The sequence below is a fragment of the Pantherophis guttatus genome, chromosome 1 (assembly GCF_059756535.1).
Source record: "Pantherophis guttatus breed Tessera chromosome 1, ASM5975653v1, whole genome shotgun sequence".
Taxonomy (NCBI): Eukaryota; Metazoa; Chordata; class Lepidosauria; order Squamata; family Colubridae; genus Pantherophis; species Pantherophis guttatus.
In genome coordinates this window covers 173,485,806-173,508,392 of record NC_142063.1, presented here as the reverse complement: position 1 = coordinate 173,508,392, position 22,587 = coordinate 173,485,806, and the positions used below count along the sequence as shown (strand labels likewise).

General features: G+C 39.9%; 1 protein-coding gene across 43 annotated transcripts in view; it reads right to left on the bottom strand.

The window, feature by feature from the left end:
* Positions 1 to 22,587, bottom strand: part of MAP2 (microtubule associated protein 2) — a 259,617-nt gene that overhangs the window by 101,863 nt on the left and 135,167 nt on the right. The window contains exon 1 of one of the 43 annotated variants that reach the window (XM_034431999.3): positions 12,266 to 12,363. The exons of the other annotated variants lie outside the window; for them this stretch is intronic. The gene's annotated coding sequence lies outside the window, so the exon portion shown is untranslated. Of the gene's footprint in view, positions 1 to 12,265; positions 12,364 to 22,587 lie in introns of those variants that run through there. 43 annotated transcript variants of the gene reach the window in all.

Genomic DNA, 22,587 nt, shown 5'->3' with positions numbered 1-22,587 from the left:
GAATTTAGTTATAACAAGACATCCTCTTACTCATTGGGTCATCCTTTCAGAAATAATTCTTTACCTAACCAGAGAAACAAAATGACCACAGCAACTTCTGATCTTCTGCCAACTTCCCCATTTATGTTGCTTGTGGGAGACTGGGAGGCAGCATCAGAAATTACTCCTCCTCCTCAGATGGCCTGTGGAACTGCCAGCCATTTTGCTGGAGTGAGGGGGAAATAAAGACAGCAGCAGATTACAAAGAAAACTGCACCCCGGCTCCCCATCCTGACATGTTCCCAAGGGGAGGGTGTGTATGGATGATGTCTAGGTCAAGTGAGGTCCATACCCTCCACTACAGGAATTCAGTTGCAGTTTCTTCCTCAGTATTCAATATCCCTACTATAAAGACTATGTTTATTGCAAGCAAATTAGTAGCCCATTAGGACATCAATCAAGTCTGACATTCTAGAACTCTCAGTATATAAAAAGATTCATTTTCTACCATGTTTCCAATGTTTTTCTCTAGCCAGTCCAAATCTCCTTTATGTTTCTCATCCTACTCTCAGAAGGAATAGAATATTTGCATCTGAACAATGTTCTCAACCTAGAAACAACCTTTATCCCCAATGCCCTGACATCTCTCCAGAGTGTTTTGGGTTCTGGTCTATACTATTATTCTATTAGAAAGCAGTAACTGAAATAGATTGATGGTGTGTGGTTTGTATATTTTATGGTTTTCCTATTAATCTTCTGTGCTAGTATTAATTTCAATACATTTTAAATTGATTGCATTATATGCTGCCTTGAGAACACACTGCAATTTTGTTTCAACATCGGAAATATTCAGTAAAGTTCGTTATACAAAAATTCTGTTGTAGAATGGAAACCTGACTCAGTGGATAAAGGATTTAATTTTTGTATGTGTAGATAGATCAGGATGAGGCATTTGTGGTCTTCCACGTGTAGCAACTCCAACTAGCATAGCCAGACATGAGGGTTGCTGAAAATTATAAATTCACAACATTTGGAAAGCAACAGGCTTTCCCTTCACAACTCCATTATAATGCTTTCTACCCAATTCTTGTGTCAGTTTAAGATTTCTGCCCTCATTTGCCACTGCCACTCATGCGACAGTAATGAGGCCAGTGAATGGTTCTGTCACTTTTTAATTATTGCAAGTCAAATTAAGGAACTGGTAGATTTCCCCAGTTTGGTTCTTCTCCCACCCAGAGTCACCCTCTGGCAAAAATTGCAAAAATTGCAAATAATTCTCTCTTAACACTGTTGGGCAGGGTAGTGTGAATTTAGAAGAATGCTTACAATGGTAGGTTTACCCATCTGTCAAGTTACCTGATAAGTGGCAGAAGCTAAGAGGAGAGCTTGGTATGAAGTAGGAGGTAGCTATCCTCTCAGCTGAGCTACTTCTATAGTGTCTCTATGAAAGAGACCTAAACCCATAAACCCAAAAGAGAGTACTTCAAGTCAATGTTATGGGGATGGTGCCTTGCAGGTTCCTGCAGGGCTCTACACTCTCTCTGCCCTTATTTAACATCTATGTGCAACTTCTGGGTGAAGTAATCTATTGACATAAGTGCTTGAATTCATTGGAATTGGGTGGCTATAATACATTTAAATATTTTTTAAATATGCTGCTGTTAACACAGTTATGCATCTCCATCCCAAGCTGACTAACTGAGGGCTGTAGAAGTTGTTTCCCAATGCCTCAAGGTTTTGGAGATCTGGGTGGAAAAAACAGGTTTTGGCTCAAGTCTAGCAAAACTGAGTGACTGGGATTTTGAGTCCTCTAATCCTAAGAATTATCACGTTGGGAGAATACACTCCTCCTGGTAGAACTGGTGCACAATTTGGGGTTTCTCTTGGGCTCTCAGCTTTTACTGGAGGAGCAGGTGGTAGACAAAGCCAAAAGGGCCTTTAAACAAACATATATTATGCATTAATAATGGATTAGGAGCCCCTACATATGGTCACTCATGCCCTGGTCACCTGTCATTTGGACTGCTGCACTTGAAAACCACCCAGAAACTGAAGTTGTTCCAGAGCACAAAAGTATAAGCTATACTGGCTTCCTGAAACCTTCTGGATGCAGTTCAAAGTGCTGATTGTCACCTGTAAATGTCTTTATGGTGCAGGGCTAGGTTATTTACAGGAGTGCCTGTATACAATTATCTTCCCCTAAAATCTGGTGGATCAGAAATGCTTTAGATCTCTTCTACAAAGCAATATTACCTAGTGGAACCAAAGAGATGGGCCTTCTCAGAATCAATGGGTTCCCTGTGCAATAACACTCCCTCTGAGATTTGAATGAGCCTGACCTTCTCTCCTTCTTTAAAGCCTTAAGAACCTGGTTCTCTCCCCAGGCACCAGGCCAAAACATGGCATGAACCTATGTAAAATGAAACACTGTATGCTGCTTGAGATATGTGTATTTTGATCTTGGCTAAATCTGTAGTTATCATTATTTCTGTTCTTCCATTACCCTGTTATTGTTTTTTCTGTCCCAAATTATCTTACATTGTATTCTTAATTTTGTGTGTTCATGTTTCTACAAACTGTAAGTTGTCCAGAATCTCTTGGCAAATTGGATATCCATATAAATATAATAATTAAAGAAAACAAGGGTAACAGAGGGAAGGCTTCGGTCCTTCAGGCCTTCCCTATATTTGCCATTTCCTTGCTGAAGCCTGCAGGGAGATTGTGTTCCTGTAGGCTTCAGCATCCCTTTGCAAAAAGCCTTTGTTGGCACCAGCAGGGCTTGTGAGGAGTGGGCATGTCCCTCCAAAGCCCTGTTCCTACTGGCAAAGGCTTTTTGCAAAGTGCTGCCAAAGCCTACAGGGACACAATCCTTTGCCGACAAGAAAGCAGCCCCAAAAGGCCACATGGAGCCTTTTGGGGTTGCTTTCTCACCCCACATCAGCTTGACAAGGCCTCCAGCACTGAGAAAGATAAGTCATCTGGCGCAACAGGATGGGGGAAGCAATTGTGGGGAGCCCAGGGGAGGGAGAAGGAGGTACTTCTGGGTTGGGGGAGGCCTTGGGAGGTCTGAAGTAGATGGCCTGTTCCCTCACTAGGCCCCCCATGGCCCTCCCCACCCCGATACTTCATGTGCACTTAACGAACCATGCATTTGTCCATGCATTTAATTAGCAAATGCGTGGGTGAAAGCAGGGAGTGATGTTGTTCAATGTATGAGATTCATTCCCACGAATTCTTGAGTTATGGATGGAATGGGCAGGTTCCGTTACATTTGTAACTCGAGGACTACCTGTAGTCTTCTTTCCAACGTTTTCAGAACTGATTTGCTATTGCCTCCTTCCTAGGGCCAAGATGAAGTGACTGGCTCAAGGTCACCAGTTGGCTTTGTGCCCAAGGCAGGATTAGAACTCATGATCTCTGGTTTCTAGTCTGATGTCTTAACCACATGAGACCAATATAAATGGTTCTCAATATAAATGCTACCCATTAGTAAATTCAAGGTTTTTTCCTAGAAAATTTGAATAAATTTGAATAAATTTTGGGGGAAAATGCAGACTTAGCACATAAAACTTTTGATGTAAAATTAGCTTATATCAAGATAAAGAAACTACAAAGCTATTAAATAGATTATCCAGCATTTTTAAAAGAAAAATATATCTTGATTTGACAATATGTATAAAATTATTCTCTGCTCTCTTAGTTGCTTCATTTCAGGAAAAAGCATGTAAGATTAAGCATGCATTTGTATTTGTGTTAAGCATAGTTTATGATCATTTTTTTAAAAAAATACATACATTTAAAAGGTACAATGGCTGTCCTCGCTTACCAACTGCCTCCTTAAGCAACCATTAAATCTTATAATGGTTAAAAAAACAATTTTACAACCAATTATCACCTTTATGACCATTGCAGCATCACATGGATATGTGATCACCATTCGGGTGCTTCGTAATTGACATGCATTTGGGATAGCTGCAGCATCCTACAGTCACACGATTGCCATTTATGTGCTTCACAACCAGCTTCCAACAATTGTTAATTAAGAAATAGTTAAGAATTAATAGAGAATGTGGAAGTGATACTGCAGGTCACAGTCAGGTGATGTCTCACTTAACAACTGCAGTGATTTGCTTAAGGAACAACTCACTAGTGGGATCATAGGACTGCCACAAGGACTATTTGTACTTGAACTGCCAAAATATTTTAAGCAGAAGTATCAGACTTTGACTCTGAGTCCCTGAAGTGGCAGCCAATCTCAGAATGGCTCAGGAACTCTATGGCTTCCAAAAACCAAATAAAGTGGTGGACAAGCATCATAGTAAGTACTTTCAGTCCCAAACACAAGAATTATGCATGGTTTGCATATTCTATGTCTGTGTGCATCTGTGTAAAAATGTTAAGATTTTTAGAGTGAATTTCAAAAATTCAAAATGCCTGTTACTACTAAATGAACATTAATCTTAAATTTAATTTCCATGTACTGTATATGCAGAAGGCTGATATTCAGAGTAATATTATTCAAAGCTGCAACTTTTCTGACTTGAAAAAATCAGAGTTGCAATGCAATATGTCAGATTATGTTCTCATTTAACATATGTTAGTGTAAATTAGAATAAGCAGTCTTTGACTCAGAGTTGGAAAGGACCTTGTAGGTCATCTAGTCCAACCTCCTGCCCAAGCAGGAGACCCTACACCATTTCTGACAAATGGCTATCCAATCTTTTCTTGAAAGCCTCCAGTGATGAAACTCCCACAACTTCTGAAGCCAAGCTGTTCCATTGGTTGATTTTTCTCACTGTCAGAAAATTTCTCCTTATTTCTAGGTTGAATCTCTCCTTGATCAGTTTCCATCCATTATTCCTTGTCTGGCCTTCAGGTGCCTTGGAAAATAGCTTGACTCCTTCCTCTCTGTAACAGCCCTTCAAATATTGGAACACTGCTATCATGTCTCCCCTGGTCCTTCTCTTCACTAGACTAGCCATGCCCAGTTTCTGTAACCGTTCTTCATATGTTTTAATCTTCAGTCCCCTAATCATCCTGGTTGCTCCTCTCTGCACTTTTTCTAGAGTCTCAACATCTTTTTTATAGTGTGGTGACCAAAACTGGATGCAATATTCTAGGTGTGGTCTTACTAAGGCTTGTCACAAATTTGTGCTGTATGAGCCCAGGTCCTGGATCTTTCTTGTTGTCTAGCATTATGGGAGTTGTGTGCAGTCCTGAGTACATTTTTCATGAAAAGCCAGTAATGCCTATACACATACTGTATGGGCAAGATTTTCCTACCACTCTCTTTGATTAGCAACCCCTTCTTTTGGTCTGGATTAATTTATTCAAACTTATTTAGAGCTCTTACCTTGTTAAACTGACATTTATTTCTATTCCTTGAAGGAACTATGTGGGGCAAGTTTGAATTATTATTCCCACAAGTGCATGTAATAATGATTTAATTATTAGTCCCGCACTTGCAAGACCATCTGTCTAGCAAGTTTTAACCCATTCTGGGTGTCTTTCCAAGGAAACAATGCTGAGTGTCTTCACCACAGGCAATGTGAGAGATCTGGGGGCAGCTGCAGAGCAGGAAGTATATATTACCAATTTAAAATAGCTTTTTAAAATCAAAACTATTGATTTTAAAATTTAAAAAGTTAGTTTAGCCTGGAAATAGAATAATACAATTTTGACCCATCGCACTATTGGGTAACCATAAATAAATGAACAGGACTACCTCCTGAACCACTTAAGTTGATTCATAATTAATTAGAAGTTTCTTAACCGGGCCACTACTATACTGGTGAGAAAAGCTTCAGTTCAGGGAGAAAAAATCCTGTTATTGAAGTACTACACAGACCAGATGAAAACTCCTAATTGACAGAAACAGAACTTCCTTCCAAAGAGCAAACCAGATATTATAATCTCAGATTATAAAATGCCAGAATAGGTATCAATATTTGGGTGCATTTAGATGATAAATATATATAACATTGTTTCATAATATATTATAAAATACAATGTTCTATAATTGATTTTTAAATAATAAAACCTACATTAAGAATTACATTTTTTAAAAATTTCCTGAAATTAGTAGGATATGTAGGAGTCTAAATGTATATATCCCAGAAAAACTGGCCAGAATGGTCAAGAATCAAGGCTATTCTGAGTTGTACTTCAGATCACCCCAAGACTCCCAACCTAGGTTAAAACAGCCCTAAAATGTTAGCAAAATGATTGTGTCAACAGGAAACACATTAGTCTTTAATTTCTTACATCACAATTCATCCCAATAAAAACCCAAAATTTGAGTGGTACTAGGAATTTTCATTTGTTTATTCTTTGTCACTGACATTCTCTATTTTTGTTAATCTAATATTTCCCTCAACATCCTCAACCTTTTCTTATTTTTCAAATATCAGTTATATTATTTTTTAAAAGGATATCTAAAAGCTAATTGCCAACTTTATCTTTATTCTTTTTTATATATATAAAAGAAATATTATGCACAAATATACATATATAACTGAGTTGCCAATACAAAGTTACACAGAAACTTAAAATTAGGATGAGGAACAATGAGAAAAAAATGTGCCTGGAAACTTGCATCAGAAACAGAAAAGAATAGAATCACAAATTTAGCAGATTATTTAAAATTCTTCTTCTTTACTCCTTTGTTGAAAAAACACTAATTTAAATTCTGTATTGATAAACATCATATCAACAATCCATTGCTTTGGATGGGGAAGGGTAGATTTAGGATCAGTCTAAACAAGACAGAGTGGCTATTAAACCAAAAAATGAATTCCAGAGCAGTGTTGATGGGAGTCCATAAATTTTAACAGCAGGTGGAGAAACTATTGTCTGAATACTCTTTGCCCAGCTCCTGTTCTTGGACTGGGAGGCATCAGCAACTATCATTTCTATTCTTGTCACTATCAGAATGAATTTCCATCATGTATTCTGCCCTTGAAAATCACCTAGACACCTCACCTGGTGCAGAATGCAGCTGTCTGTGTACTAATGAGAATTTCTCTACATGGACATATTAATACTGGTACTCTAAGAACTGCATTGGCTACCAATTTATTTATGGGTACAATTCAAGATGGTCATGATAATGTACGAAGTCCTACATTAAGGCTTGGAATCTGGATATCTGTAGGGCTGTAGACTTAAAGCAGAATTTACCCATTGAAAAAGTGTGAATACAGAAATTATGCTAACAACTACACCTGTGTGTAACAAAATCACATAGAGGTATTTTGTGGATCAACCTGTCAAAACAGCAAGAACAGCAGGAGTGATGAAGTCCTGTCCCTTTTTTACATACATGCAATTCATGCAATATGTGCTGAAAATATGGATCTTCAATCACCCAAATCTGCCTGCTATTTTGATGCTGGTCACAAGGAAGCAATCTCTGCCAGAACTCCCTTCTGTGGAATTAGCTTTCCCAGAAGTAAAATTTGCATCTTTGTTAACCTTTAGAAGGTTGGGAAATTTGGAGTTGCAGGCATGTTGGATAAAGAGTCTTTTCTGTGTGACTATCATTGGAACATCAGACCCCAGACCCCAGACTGACCCTGACCTTGCTAGCCTTTCCCAAGGCCCTCAAAACATGCCTTGGCCCACAGTCGTGAGGACCCAGGAATGGGGTAGAGCTGGTGCAGTGATTGTACTGATATTAAGGATGGCTGTATTTACCTTGGCTCAGTATTTTGTTATACAGTTTTATATTGTTTTTGCTGTTTTTTTAAATGATTGTACTATAGAAAAACGAAGTTGTTTATATTAGTTCAAATGCTTGTGTACTGCTCAGCAGATCTTGAGATAGAAGGCTATATAAATTAGATGACAGACAGACAGACGGATGGCTATACCTAGGATGGGAGAGGGCTATCTTGCTAATCATCTTGTTAAAATGTTGATTACTTTAATGTGATACATCGTATAATTTATTATATATCTCAGTGTTAACCCACTTAGGTTCATTTCTTTTTACTGAAGCCACATAAAGTACTTGACAAATAAACAAACAAACAAAATTGGAAAAGGAGAAAAAGATCTTTGAGAGTAGGGTGCAATAAATACTATAATGCCTTTGTTCAGCCCGGAGAAATAAAAGAGGAATGCCTGTTAATGTCACATTTCTTGCCCATTTCAGACAAACACAGAGTGGTCAGCTGTTACACTTGAACAGTGCGATATCTTGATGGCTTTGAACTTCCTACTAAATAAACTCCTTCAAACCTGACATAGTCAAATGTTCTTTCTATGAAGTGTAAAAAAAAAAAGGCAGAGAGGATTCAGTGCAGGATGACTGTGTATGTGAATTTTTGGAAGGCGATGCCTTTTCATATTTTGTCAGAAAAGACTGAAGGAGGGCTGAAAAATCTGATTCCAGGATGAGAGAAATTACAATACCTTGGCCTTAGTGTTAGACTATATTGACTGAAGATAGAGAGGAGACCAAGGGCAGGATCTCTTCTCACTTATTTACAGGCCTAAAGCAGAGCAGGCAGAAAACAATTAGCACAGAAGCAAGCAAGCACTCCCGCTGCGAACAGTAGTAAAGGTAAGTGGAACCCACCCCTGATGAGGAATGTCATATGTTTATAATTTGTAGGTGCTTCCAACATGAATAAAAAAAGAGGAGGAATGCCCTATATTTTAGGCCCTGCCTTCCCCCAAAAAGGTACCATTCTATAAGGAGGGTCAGGTTCTGTTTCTGCATCACATTTCTCCTCTGTATATGTGAAAATCTTTACTTTTTGAGATGGCCCAGAAAGAAAGACTTTCCATATTCTCACAGCCTTTAAGATCCAAAGATACCTCTTTACTCACAGTCCAATCCAAAAATGGACAGCATTCATCCAGTCCAAACAAATGGGACATTCCTACTAAATTACTAAATGCTAAATTCTGGGCATGACATTTTAGCATCTGTTTGCTAATAAGCTTTTCACCAAAGCCATTTAAGAGATTCAGGCACAGTTAAGCTTGACTAGAACATCTATCTTTTACTATTTCACTAATGCCCAGCAAACATAATCTGAATCTGCTCCTCATTATAAGATTTCTCCCAGCTTTTTTTAGCTTTATGGACTAAAGCAGGCATTTGCTGACCTATACAATATTTTTATTTCTCATCAGGTCCAATTTCTAAACTTTCAAGAAAATCTCTATCACAGATCAGAGATAAACTGTACTCCTATTCGTTCTGAATTCAAAAACAGCTTCCAAGCTGAAGGCCATAAACTGTGCACAAAGCATTAACAAATTACTGGTGTCTGCATTTCTTGCAGGTGTAGGGGAAGAGTGCGCAGAATGACAGCATGTCACAGACTACAGCAGTGTACTAACATTCAGAGCTAAACATAAAAATATACTGCATGAAATATTGCCCTTGTTGGACTAATGAACAGCATGCCAGCATACATGTAACCAGTGAACAGGCGAGTACTTTAATGAAAGCAGTAGCACTGAGGAATTCTCTTTTCGACGACAGAAATGCAATGAATATAAAAAATAATATAGTGAATCCTGTTCCGTTCTTATACAGCTCCAACTTACAACAGTAACCCCCTAATGGGATGCTGAATAGTAATGATGTCTGTCTGAAAACAGATGCTGCAGGGCTTTGAATGAAATCTAGTGTACTTTCTTACTCACTGAAAATGAGATGTTTGCCCCATTGATAACCTCAGCTCATACCCAAAGGGCCTGTCTCTGGATGAAAGATTATTCTTGGCCTCTGCACACTTAATTGAATGAAAAGACTGTATTCAAATGTCAAAGCATTTGTCAGTTGAAATCCTGTCACACTTTCAGTCTGACATGACTAGGTCAGAATCATGCACTTGGTTCCCTGTCTCCTTAGACTGCATGAACCTTTTACTCCTCAGTCAGTTCTTAAATAGTTCATTTTTAAAGGGCTTGATGGCTCTCACTCTTGCTGGCCATAGCAGCAGCTGATTCAGATCTTGGGAATATCTAAAGATGTTTATATCTTGCACAAAGGGCCAGTGTGTTGTAATGGTTAAAGAGTTGGGATTAGGAGTGGGAAGACTCAATACTCATCCTCACCCTCAGAAAACACCCTGGGGTAACTCTCATCTCAACAGTGTCTAGGCCCGTGATGGTGAACCTATGGCACGCATGCCAGAGATGCCACACAGAGCCCTCTCTGTGGGCACGTGCGCTATCGCCAGCTGCTCTTGTTTTCCAGCGCGCACATGCACACTAGCCAGCTGGTCTTTGTGGGTGCTGGAGCACTGGAAAACAGCCTGAAAACAGCCTGAAAAATTGCCAAAAACGGGCTGAAAATGGCCCGAAAAACCACCAAAAATGGCCAAAAAACATGCAAGCGTGCACCGGCCAGCTGGTCTTCAGGTTCAAACTTCTTGAAATCGTGAGAAGGTTTTCTTTTACAGCATGTTTCCCTGGACACAACAGTGAGGAAAGCGACAGAGCTTGAAAGGTAAGATGCGCATCCCACTTCTCACCCGCCCTACCTGCCACCTCCAAATTGCATCCCTAAAGGGGGCAGGTGGCTAAGTGAGGGGCAGGAGCCCTGTCATGCCTGGTGAGGGGCGGAGAAGAGACGGCAAGGGGAGACAGGTCTCGCTTCACGCATCTCGCTTCTCCCCAGCCCCATCTGCCACCCCTTTCGATAAAGAGATCCCGGGGAAGGGAAGCAGCTGTTGCCATTGGGGTGGGGTGGGACGTGTTGGGCCGCTCAGCCGGTGCGAAGAACAGGGAGGGGAGGCGATGACAGCAATGGGACATCCAGTCCCATGCTCGCCACCTCCTGCACCCCCAAAATAATAAGACCCCTCAATAATAAGGCCAAGCCCTTATTTGGGGGAGGGGGGGTCAAAAGAAAATAAGATCTTGTCTTATTTTTGGGGAAACATGGTATTTGTGTACCATTATAGGCTGACTTGATCAACTGCTGTTACTTGTGAATATTTAATTATTATCTCAAATTCCTCATGAACATGTTACCAAATGAGCAATCAAGTGAATTTCCAAATGACAGTAAGTTCATTTATTAGTTTATTATTTAAATAACATTGTGATGAAACTATCAAGAAATGGGTGAAGATAATGGAGACTTTTCTTTACCCTCCTACCATATATCAGTATATGGGAAACAGCTGCCCCTATCTAAAACAGCTGGCATATAAAAGAGAAAAAAAGCAGGAAGCCAGTCTAATATTGATTGATTGATTGATTTTTATCCTGCCTTTATTATTTTTATAAATAACTCAAAATGGCTCCTTCCTTCTTCTATTCTTCTATTTTCTCCACAACAAGAACCCTAACAGATAGGTTGAGCTGAGAGAGAGTGACTGGCCCTAAGTCACGCAGCCAACTTTGATTCCCAAGGCAAGATTATTCGTACGTAGCTCTGCCTTTACCATATAACCATGCTCTCCTTTATATTCCTACCCTTTATATTCCTATCCTTTGGTGGAAAAGATCCTCATTCAGCGTCTGAATTGTCAGAATTAGGGCTGGAGAGACACAATTTGGCCTTTCAGTGGTGCTAGGGCCTGAGCTTTCTTTCAGTGACCAATCCACTGTGTATCCCTCTCCTCCTTTAAGGATGACCCAAAGAGTAGATAACTAGTATGCATCTACTACTATTGCCCCCTTTCCTTTTCCTCCTGATCTGATTCTACTTTCTGAAAAGCAACACAACACATCCTACCCCTCCCACACAAGAATGGGGATGGGATGAATATCAAAGTATAAACTGAGATGTGGATGGATGACAACTATAGTTGTGCATTTATACCCACATTTCAAATGTATATTAGGGATTACCCAAGTACTACACATGTAAATGTCTTTCTTTGAGCAAGGCAAAAGACTCAGTGGATGTGATATATGGTACATAGAAAATGCTACTAGATAGTCAGCACCCAGCATCCATTAGACTATCGTATATGAATTAAAACAAACAGAAAATGTTAGATTCAAAGCGAGCAAGTTTTAGAAAACTGCTCCTAGTGGAAGATGAGTATAAATTCAACATGCAACATTTCCAAGATTATGAAGACATTGTAAGAGAATAAAAGCAATCCAGGCATGCATGCTGCTTCTATCGCTACTGCAATACTGTTTGGCAATTTCAGAGACGCAAGCTGAAGACCACTTCGTGGTTGCTTTGACACCAAAGCAACCTATCCTGGAACTGTTAAATCTGGAAGGAGGATATTTAGAAATGCAAATAAAACCATTTGGCTTTCTTCAAAAAATGTCATAAACGTTTTCTGAAATTACTCACATAATGGAACATCCCTTTTTGGCATTCTTTCAACCTCGGAAGATCTGCAATCACGAATAACCATTGCAAATGTTTTGATTTAATACTCCCCACCTCAAGCACATACATAAAAGACCCATTTTCTGTTGGCTACCATCCTTTTAAATTGCTATGTTGCCATGAGAACTTGATTAAAATACCACCTACAGGCTAGGGGGAGGGGGAACATCTTCTAACCTTTTGGAAAATGCTAGTCCTACTACATATGTGCTGCATTGCAGTATTTTCCCAGTCACCATAAACGTTCTGCAGTACAAGGCAGCTGAAATGTCTTGACAGCTTTTATTTTGCTGAACGCTTTCTGCTGGAAAATATTTAGCAGTCAGAACACTTTCTAGCCAGTACGTACTGTCACACAACAATATTCATGCATATACAGTAATCTTTTGTATTGGTAGAAATATTATTAGCACAGAGATCTAGACTGAAAATTACAAATGGGTTTTTTTTTTTTAGCTCTGGGAGGTAATAAAGTTCCAGGTGTGTATGTCTGCAAAATACTCTCGGAAGCCTAATAAATTTGAAATTTCTTCCATTACCTAATTTTATACATTCTGGGTTAATGAGTAATGTAACATGGGATTGTAATAACACATTTGTCTGATGATTTGCCAAAAGAAAAAAGGAGGGCACCATGGGTAATCTTTTAAATGATTAAGGACTAGTCACAAAATAAGTGTAATTGGTGATGCCCAAACGTATCGAGTGGCAACACTAGGGAGGAATATCACTCAAGCCTGACATAGGAAAACAGTCCCTATTCACAGGAGTAAAATATTGTACACTCCCTAATTATGCATAGTTCTTTTCTGAGAAAAATAATGGAAAAGTAGTGGATAATAATAATGGACAAGTAATGGAAAAATACATAATGATAAGTTTGTAATTAAATTATCTCTTGATAATATTTCTCAACCACCACAGAACTACTTATTAAATCAGAGTAATTTATATTAATGAAATTTAGAAACAGATTCATTCTCAAAGAGTCTTTAATATAGCAAGGAATACTCATCAGAACCTTTCGGAATACAAACAGCACAGATCACATCCAGAAAAAGGGTTGCCGGGCATAACTCTTCTAGCTTTCCATGATAACTTCAGGCCACGCAACTTGCCTGATCATTTATTTAGATCTCAAGCAGGAATGGGAAAAAGAGACTCATATTGATAATATCAGCTGAACATTACCACCCCTGGCTGAACTGCAGATGCCATGGAGGTTTCCAGAGGCAATCGGGGTCTGAGTGGATGAAATAAGTTCGGACTAAATCCCTCCGAGATCAAGTTGTTCTTTGTCAAGAGACATCCAGTAACATTGGACCTGATATGGGAAACTGGACAGGATTGGATTGCCCAGAGGAAGACAGTTCATATTCTAAGATCTGCCTGGACATACAGCTGCTATTCAAATAGCAAGTGGAAGCCAAGGCAAGGAAGGACTTTGCCCAGCTCCATCTGGTGACCCAGTTATAACCCCATGATGCTTTGACAATGGTAAATCATGTTTTTATCACCACTCATTTGAATTACCTTAATATGGTCCCTGAAGCTACAATTAATCCAGAATGCAATGGCTGGATTGATGATAGATAAACCTCACCATGGAGATAATATTGCTGCTAAAGTTGTTGCACTGGTTACCACCAAGTTCTAGGATGCTTGTCATCACCTACAAAACCCTGTATGACACAGCACTGGTTACACCAGACATCACCTTGCCCATCTGCCTAAGAACAATAGGAGAAGGCCTGAGAAGAATCCTATGCTATATGAAGTCAGAGGGATGTGCAAGCAGCAAGCCTTTTCTGTTGTAGCCCCTGCACTCTGGAACTGCCTGTCTGGAAAGTATGTGCCCTACCCTCCTTCTTGGCATTTCACAAAGCTGTTAAAACTACACTATTTCACCACTGTTTTAATGAGAGTTGATTGCTTAATGGCAGCTAGTTTGGGGAGGTGGTTATTAATTTTTATATTATTTTTTTGCACTTTACTCTGTCATTCAGAGTCTAATAATGTGGTCAGCTACCAAAACTATAAAGCAGAACAAACAAACAAACAAACAAATAAATACAACGCAGATTTCTATTTAAGCATGAACCAGTTAGCTACAAATGTAAGTACGACAGTTATTGTTCTTCACCACATGTTCACTTTGCACATAAACATTTAATTCTAAATTGTAACAAAAACTGCTGCTAAATACTTTGATAGATAAACTAGATGTGAAAAGGCAGCCATGCTTTTTTATTCTCTGCATGAATAAGAGCTATGGCAAGGGTTCGGAGAAATATTTTATAAGCAAAGAAAAAACAAACAAAAAAGCAAGCCAAAAAAAGCATCAAAAGCAGAAGCTGAATTTACTGAACTCTTATCAAGTCAAGCATTTTTCTTCCCAGACTAGCTGCAAGCCACCTAGGGTACAGTGAGTAGTGAGCATACAAATTGATGTGATAAATAAATAAAGCACAAAGTGAGGAGGCTTCATTCATCCTCTCCTTTGCGTCTCTTCGGATGTAAAATTAATTTATAAAGCAGAGAATAAGACAATGTCTAGGCCTATGTTAAATGTGACTGTCCAAATTCTGTTATATTTTTCTCCTCTTCAAAATATATACAAATACAAAAATCTATCATTAGTATGCCACAAAAATAACTTCTATCTCTTAGTTTCATTGTACATTCTGATGCTATGGAACCTGTTGCAACTGATCTCCCAACTGTATAACAATAAAAATAAACAATTTATATTCCATATTTAGACATATCTATAAACTAGATGAAATTGTCTTTGCACTATCATCATCATCATCATCGATCTATCAACAACACCTCAACAACTGTAGTGAGAAATTAAATCCTCATTGTTATGTAAACAAAACTGAACAGATACTATACCTTCCCCAATGAACTGTTGGTTTGACTGAAATACTGCATGACTATATCAATTGTATAAATATTCTTGCTTTGCATTGAATTAACCAATATAATAATTTTGCTATTAATGTTCTAATTTACATCTTTCTATCAGGGAGAATAGTTTTGCAAATATTTTGGGGAAACCAAATCACATCAAATCAATTATCATTATTATGGTCTTTGACCACCCTTTACAATAAACGGGTACAATAAAAAGGGAGATAGTTTAACACAACAATTTTAATTGGGGAAGCAAAAAAATAATAGAATAATAAAACAACATTTTTTGCACAAAGGTTTTGCACAGTTGTAGATATCTGGCCAACTAATATGTGAAAGTGGGGTTAGCATCTTTAAAAAATAATAAACGTAACTTGATCCGTATGGTCCTCCAATTTGGAAATGATTTGGTGATCAGAGTAACCAGAACTGATGTTTTCATTCTAATTTCCTCATTTCTCTTCCTGACTCATCTAGATCCAAGTGTCACACAAGTTTAGTTAACTAGCACACTTCAACAGAATATTTGCAACTAACTAGCAACATTTCAAGTGAAATTCTGAATTAAAATAAGGATGGATAAACCTGTTGGTTTCAGTTTCTTTCCAACTTGGTCTCTTTCTTTTGGTTTGCCATGTTAGGAGAAATATTTGCTCTTCTTATACACACTATTTTGCAATTTGTCTACAAAATGCATTCTTTTGAAAGCAGCTTTATTTAGCATGTTTGTATATTATCGTCTGTGTGTGTGTGTGTGTGTGTTGTGGGATGTGTGTGTGTGTGTGTACTTTTTCCTAAAAACATGACTAAAAATTCCTATGTTCATTTTAAAACATCAAAAATTACATTTAGATTTCTATTTTAAAAAAGGATACAAAAGTAGCCCATATTTACAATCATCATCTAGATATCCCTGGATAAGCCTAGACTACTGATCTATATTCCTCTGTCTCCAGTGAATTGGTCAAAAAATTTCTGAACATACAGAATGTGGATTATGGGAGCTAAAGTATCTAACATATCTGAAGGATGGCAAGTTGGGGAGGCTGACCAAAAAATATCTCCATAGGTCATTTTGATTCTGGGTTTCAGTTTGTGTCTTCTTGGTGAATACTTTTTCTGACCTTGCTATCTCTTCAGCCATCTGTCTGTTTTATTAAATATATGACTCGTTTTATGGTAGAAAAGTTGAGGCATATAAATAACTTGTGTTCTCTTTTTGTCATATATAGTAATTTTTATGAACTAATTGGCATAAACATAAAATGTAAAGAGTTTACTTCATAGAAATTGATGTATATGACAAAAAGAGAACTTAAATTACTAATATGTGCATAAAGGTGCAAAAGGGGAAAGAAGTGGACATGTCTCTAGAGGTAACAGAAACTGGTTCAGAGATACATTAACCAACCTCTCCATCTGAGAGAAGTTCCAGTTATAATGAAGAATGGTAACATTTACAATATCAAGGGCAGATGTAGAGATGGGAGATGGAACTGATGGAATTAGGGCTACCATTTCCAGTCAGAACTTGGATGAACACATGATGGTAGCAAAGGAGAGTTTTCTGCATCTCCTTTCGACCACCTAGTGCAGGGGTGTCAAACTCAGTGTCATGTTGTCTTCACACGGGTGTGCGTGGCCAGTGTATGAGGCCTCCGACCGCAAGTTTGACACTCCTGATCTAGTGAGTGTTTGCATTTCTGCAATCCAAATCTGGTAGATCTAGTGACAATTCTATTTTGAAGCCAATTTATTTTTATTATAAACAAAAAGTTAAAAGCAATAACAATAAATCTCTATGTCTTCGTATGATTCAAGCATTTTCTAGAGTATCTCATAAGTTGGTCCTACACTAAGACACCTGATTTGAGTTTCATATATTGTTTCCCAAACAAATTTATGTGGTGAAAACTAGACAGCAGGAAAGGTAAGATTACTCCCCACATTATTTTCTGATTTGCTGGTTGAACTCAGAGATACAGTAATTGCTTGATTGAACAAACACTGCAATCAATCTCTTCTAAGAAGGTAGCTTTCACTTACCTTTGGATTTTGTAAAACTGTGCAAGGCTAGAGTACAACAGAAGGAAGGCGTAAGAAAGGTCTGTCTAACATTCTAACCAAAACCAGTGGTGGGATTCTGCCGGTTCGCACAGGTTTGACATAACTGATACTTAATTTTTTGTTGAGTTCAGCGAACCAGCTCCGAACTGGCCAGACTAGCGTGCATTCACGTGCCTCCAATCCCTTGCTTGCTGCAATCTGATTTTGCAGCAAGCAAGAGGGTTGGAGGCATGTGAATGCACACTAGTCTGGCATCTCAAAAAAATGGGATTCTGATGTGCAGCTCATTTGCCTTTTCCTGCCTCACCCCTCCCCACCTTGCCGCACCCAACCTCGCTGTGCCTGGCCCCACCTTGCCCCACCCAGCCACACCTTGTCACTCCTGGCCTCTCCTCTCCTTGCCTGGCCTCTCCTCACCACACCTGGCCTTGCCTGGTCTCACCTCACTTCATGGAGGCAGCGGCAGCAGCAGAAGCCTCGAGGAGGCCAGGCGCCCCTTGGGAAAGTGGGGCTGGGGAGGTGGCAGGCAAAGGCTGCTTGCATGCAGTTGTTTCTGATGCCTAAAGAGGGGGGCTGGCAGGGCATCAGTGCACAGCTGGGGAAGGTGCTTGGGGGTTGAATGGTGCTGGGGGTACAGTGGGAGGGGCAGCCGAATTGTACAAACTGCAACGGGAAGGGAGAGTGAAAATAGGAAGCTGCCACGGGCAATGGGCAGGCAGCAGTGGGCAGGGGCTTCCCATTTTGACCTCTTCCCACTGCTTTTGCCTCTCCGTCTGACTCCAACCTAAAACTGAATGGGCAGTTCAGCTGCCCCACCCCACACCCCACAATACCCCAGCACCATTAGAACATCCAGGCACCCTCTCCAGCTGCATGTAAGCACTGATGCCCCTCCACACACATCAGAAACGGTGCAGGGCAGGGCAGGAGCACAGGGTGACATGGACCCATGGACACGGACATCTGTGCCCTACGGAGGCCCACGAGCTCCTGTTGTCAGTCAGTCAGGATCAGGTGTGGGGTGGCATGGCGTGGGGCGGCAGGCCAACTGCCTGTATGGGGTCAGGCAGGCAGAATCAGGCAGTTGGCCTGCCACGCCCCCCTCGCCAGAAGCTTTCTGCAAATCAAGGTACAATAAGTTAAATAAAAATGCAATAAAGGAAAGAAAGATGGAAAATCCTGACAACTGACACCAAAACATATGCAACATAACAGTATGTCAAACATATGTAACAATTTTTGAAAAGGCCACCTTGAGAAGGCTTTTTTAACAAGGAAGGTCAGAGTAGAGATGGTCATAGCATTACTGGATAAGAATGCTTCTCCCCCTTTCTGCTACTCTCAAACCATCTCAATGAAAACATTTGTTCCCTCTAAATGAACTGTGTAGAACTGAGGCTCTAGTACACATGGATTTACAACATTCTTCTATTACAATGCAGGAGTTTTCAAACAAATTAAACACGTTGCTTCTCCTTAGCTGAATCAACAATGCAGTGGAGACATCCAAGTGCCTTCAGCATTAGCAGCTTTGCCATCCTCCTAGTAGACTGTACTGCAGCAGAAATAATTCAGCATTGTTTAACTCAGAGGACACGCGCAAGTAGCTGTATGGTATTTATTTGCTGTAGGGATGGCAGCTGGACATAGATTTAATCAAACCATTGTAATGTCTGCAACTTCCAAATGATCCAGCTAATAGAAAAACAATGAGGTTTGTCTGGTCCAGTTATTTTATTAGCATAAATAAACAAACAGATTAACACTTCTAAGCTTTTCCCTAAAGCAAGCTCATAATTAAGTATACTGTACTGTATATTACATAAATGAACCAACACTTCTTTTGTATAACTGTGCTGGATTGGCACCTGTTCCACAACCATTCTTTTGTACAATTCACGACACTGACAGCTTTTTGGCCATCGGAATAAATCTACCCTAGGACCTGGTTTACACATGCACAATTCAAGTGCCCTAATATTGTAGGAAAGAATTCTAATATAAAATATATAGTTTAAGCCCCTCAAAATAACTAGAGGCCAAGATGTAGCATAATCAATAATTCTTGCAAAACAGAGCCATTTTGAAAATACATCTGACTCGGGGGGGGGGGGGAAGAGTAGGGTGCAAGCCAGTAGTGTGCTTCCTTCTAGGAAACACAGCTGAATTTGAGAATCTCATGCAACTGCAGGCCTGCCGCCTATGAGGAAAAGTGCAGAGAAATCTATGAGCCTATTAGGGAGCTCTCTAGACTGCCCAGGAAAGCCCTACCACTCCTCATTTTTCACCAGGGGCCCCACTGCCATTTTGAGAACATGTTGTGACCACTGCCTTGCTTTGAGAGAACGACTCATCCTTTTACACAGCGGTTGCTGGGATGGCCTGACTAGATGAACGAGAGAAATGATGGTGGGACACAAAGCCAGGAGGATATCCAGGGAGACATCACAAGGGCTACATGGAAGACCTCAACTGTGATTCATTCTACAGATACTTCAAAAGCCACTTTGTGCTCCCAATCCCAACATGTTGCCAGGATTTGCTACTACTTCTTAGAGTTATACCTCCAGCTTTATTTTTGTACAACTCAACCTACCTACTTTCTCCACAATAACCCTGTGAAATAGTCAAGCTGAAAGAAAGTAACTGGCCCAAAGTCACCCAGCTAGTTTTCATTCCTAAGGGAGGAGCCAACTCACAATCTCCTACTTTCTAGTCCACCATCTTATCCCCTGCATCAAATTGGCTCTTTGGTATTCTTTTAATTTTAATTTTTCCTATCACTGAGAAACAACAGAAAAAGCACATTTCAATGAGAAGGATTTTGAAAGAATAGTCAAGCATCTATTTGCTTTTTGGCTGACTGTCATATGGGAGCTAGCTAGATTAGAGATATGCAGTACAACTCATACACTCGTGCACTGAAATGGGCTCACACCATACAGACTTTCTAAACCAACATATATTGATTGTTGCATAAATGATGCTTGCTCTTTGCAATTATAGCCCACATAATATACATGAGGGATAATTTAGACTTATAATTAACACTGCAGCATATATAAATGTCTTATAGAGAGCAATGTGGCAGAGTTATCATTAAAATTACAACCTTTTAAAATAACAATGCACTTTGCTTTATAGCCATTCAGGGAGGGGTGAATCTGAGAGTTGCTTCTCTGATCATGACAAGAGGAATCATTCTTAACTCACTGCTTGATAGACCAGCTACTAGATCATTAGTTTATCATTTATGATGCACAGAGAGACTATAAATTTTTTACAATAATCAAGTGTCCATAGATTGTCTTTCTTGAAACATGAATTTCTCAGCCTTTTGGCTGGCCACGGTCTGGCCCAGATGGCCACACTGCAGATCAGTGCCATGCCTGCACTATGCCTGCACCTCGCCCCCTCATCTCTACTGGGCCTGGAAAACCATGGCGCTAATGGGGATCTGGCTTTCCCCACTCAGAGTAGCTGTCTTTTACCTGCTGGGCCTGGGTGTGCTCTACCACCTGTACTCGGCCTTTCTAGCTGGCCGCTTCATCTCCTTCGGGCTGAGCGGGTCTGCCAAACAGCAGCAGCAGCAGCCAGCAGCGGGTCAAGGTGCATTGGGTGCATGGGGGGAACACACTCCATGCTCAGGCCAAGGGCAAGACTTGCAAGGGGTCCAAGAAGATGACCAGCAGTGACCTACTCTCCAGTCGCAAAACAAAACAGACAGTGGGACAGAGTAAGTGCGTCCAACAGTTCGCATCATGTGCCTCTCCCACTCCTTCTCCATCTGCTGTTTGGATGGCCAGCCTGATGGTGCCAGTGGGCTCCAGAGCCATAGAGTGGGCCAGCTGAGGGGCCAGCAGGCTGTGGCTGCAGCCAGAAACCATCACCCCCCATGCACAATGGGCGGCAAGCATGCAGGGGCCAACAGTTTCAAGCTGTAGCCACCCCACCCCCACCGCACCTCACCTCATCCCATGGTACGAGCCTCCTGCCCACCACCCCACTCGCCAGAGACCCCTGGATTCCCTCCCCAACCCCGCCTGGATCCCACAGGCACCGCCACCATATGAGTGATGTCAAGCGATGGCCACACCCGCAGGCCATGCCCAGTCAGTCATGACCACCCTGGCCAAGCCCCTCCCCTCAGCCCCCAGAAGACAACCACAATGCTGATCCAGCCCTCAATGAAATTGAATTTGAGACCCCTGATCTAGTTCTTTGTGTACATCAAATTTAGATCTCAACAAACAGCAATACTTTGACAACCTTGCCTGGGCTCAGAAGTTAAGCAGTACCATGAAGGGAGACCTATCAGGACAGTAAGATAGCAAATATGTGACAAAATATTAAGTTATGGCACACCTTATACATACATTGGCAAGAAAATTGCATGAAAATATCCATGCAATCATCAAGAATGGAACTCAACATGAAGATGATTATTCTTTTTAAACAACAATTAAAAACAAATGTATTAGTTGCCTCGAATTCAATTTGTGTGTAAGCAAATAGACTAGAAGACCTCAAAGGTCTCTTCCAATTCTATTATTCTGTTATCACAATCAGGAGTCATGTATTTCTTAATGTTTTTATTTTATGCAGACACACACACACAATATTTCTTTCAAGCCTTTTCAAAACAATGAAGCTTTTGAAATCTATTCATTCAAATACTTAGCTGATCCAAAGTGAATATGGTTCAAGACTTTGTGAAATACGATTTGTGAACCAGGGTTTCCTTTTGAAGAAGGATCACACAACGCACTACTCAATAACAAACACATCGCATTCAAGCTGAATCAGTAAGGTAACTGTTCAAACCTTGAACAGTTGGGTGAAAGTAATCTTTGGTTTCCTGTAACTCATCAATATGCAATCAAATGTTCAATCACATTTGTGACAAGTAGTATTGGTTGTTAAACATAGAACAAAAGTGATGAGTCTGAAATAGATATTTCAGATAAAAATAGAAATATGTATCTACAAAAGATACCATACCCCTGCATTTTGATGACTGAGAGTGAAATACCATCCCACGCATCAAAACCACTAAACAAAAAAAAATCACTAAAGGATATGATATTTCCATTTAAATTTCTCCAAACTTTTTTTTTTTTGAAAAAAATTTTTTATTTATTTTTAAACATAGATAAAATACATCTTTTTAAAGCAAGGGTTTAATCCGGTATAAAATAAGTACAGTTGCTCACACTCCCTTCCAAATTTCATCCATTAACATCTTAAAAAGTGGGGGGGAGAAAAAGAAAAAGAAAAAGACACGAAGAAATCCAAAC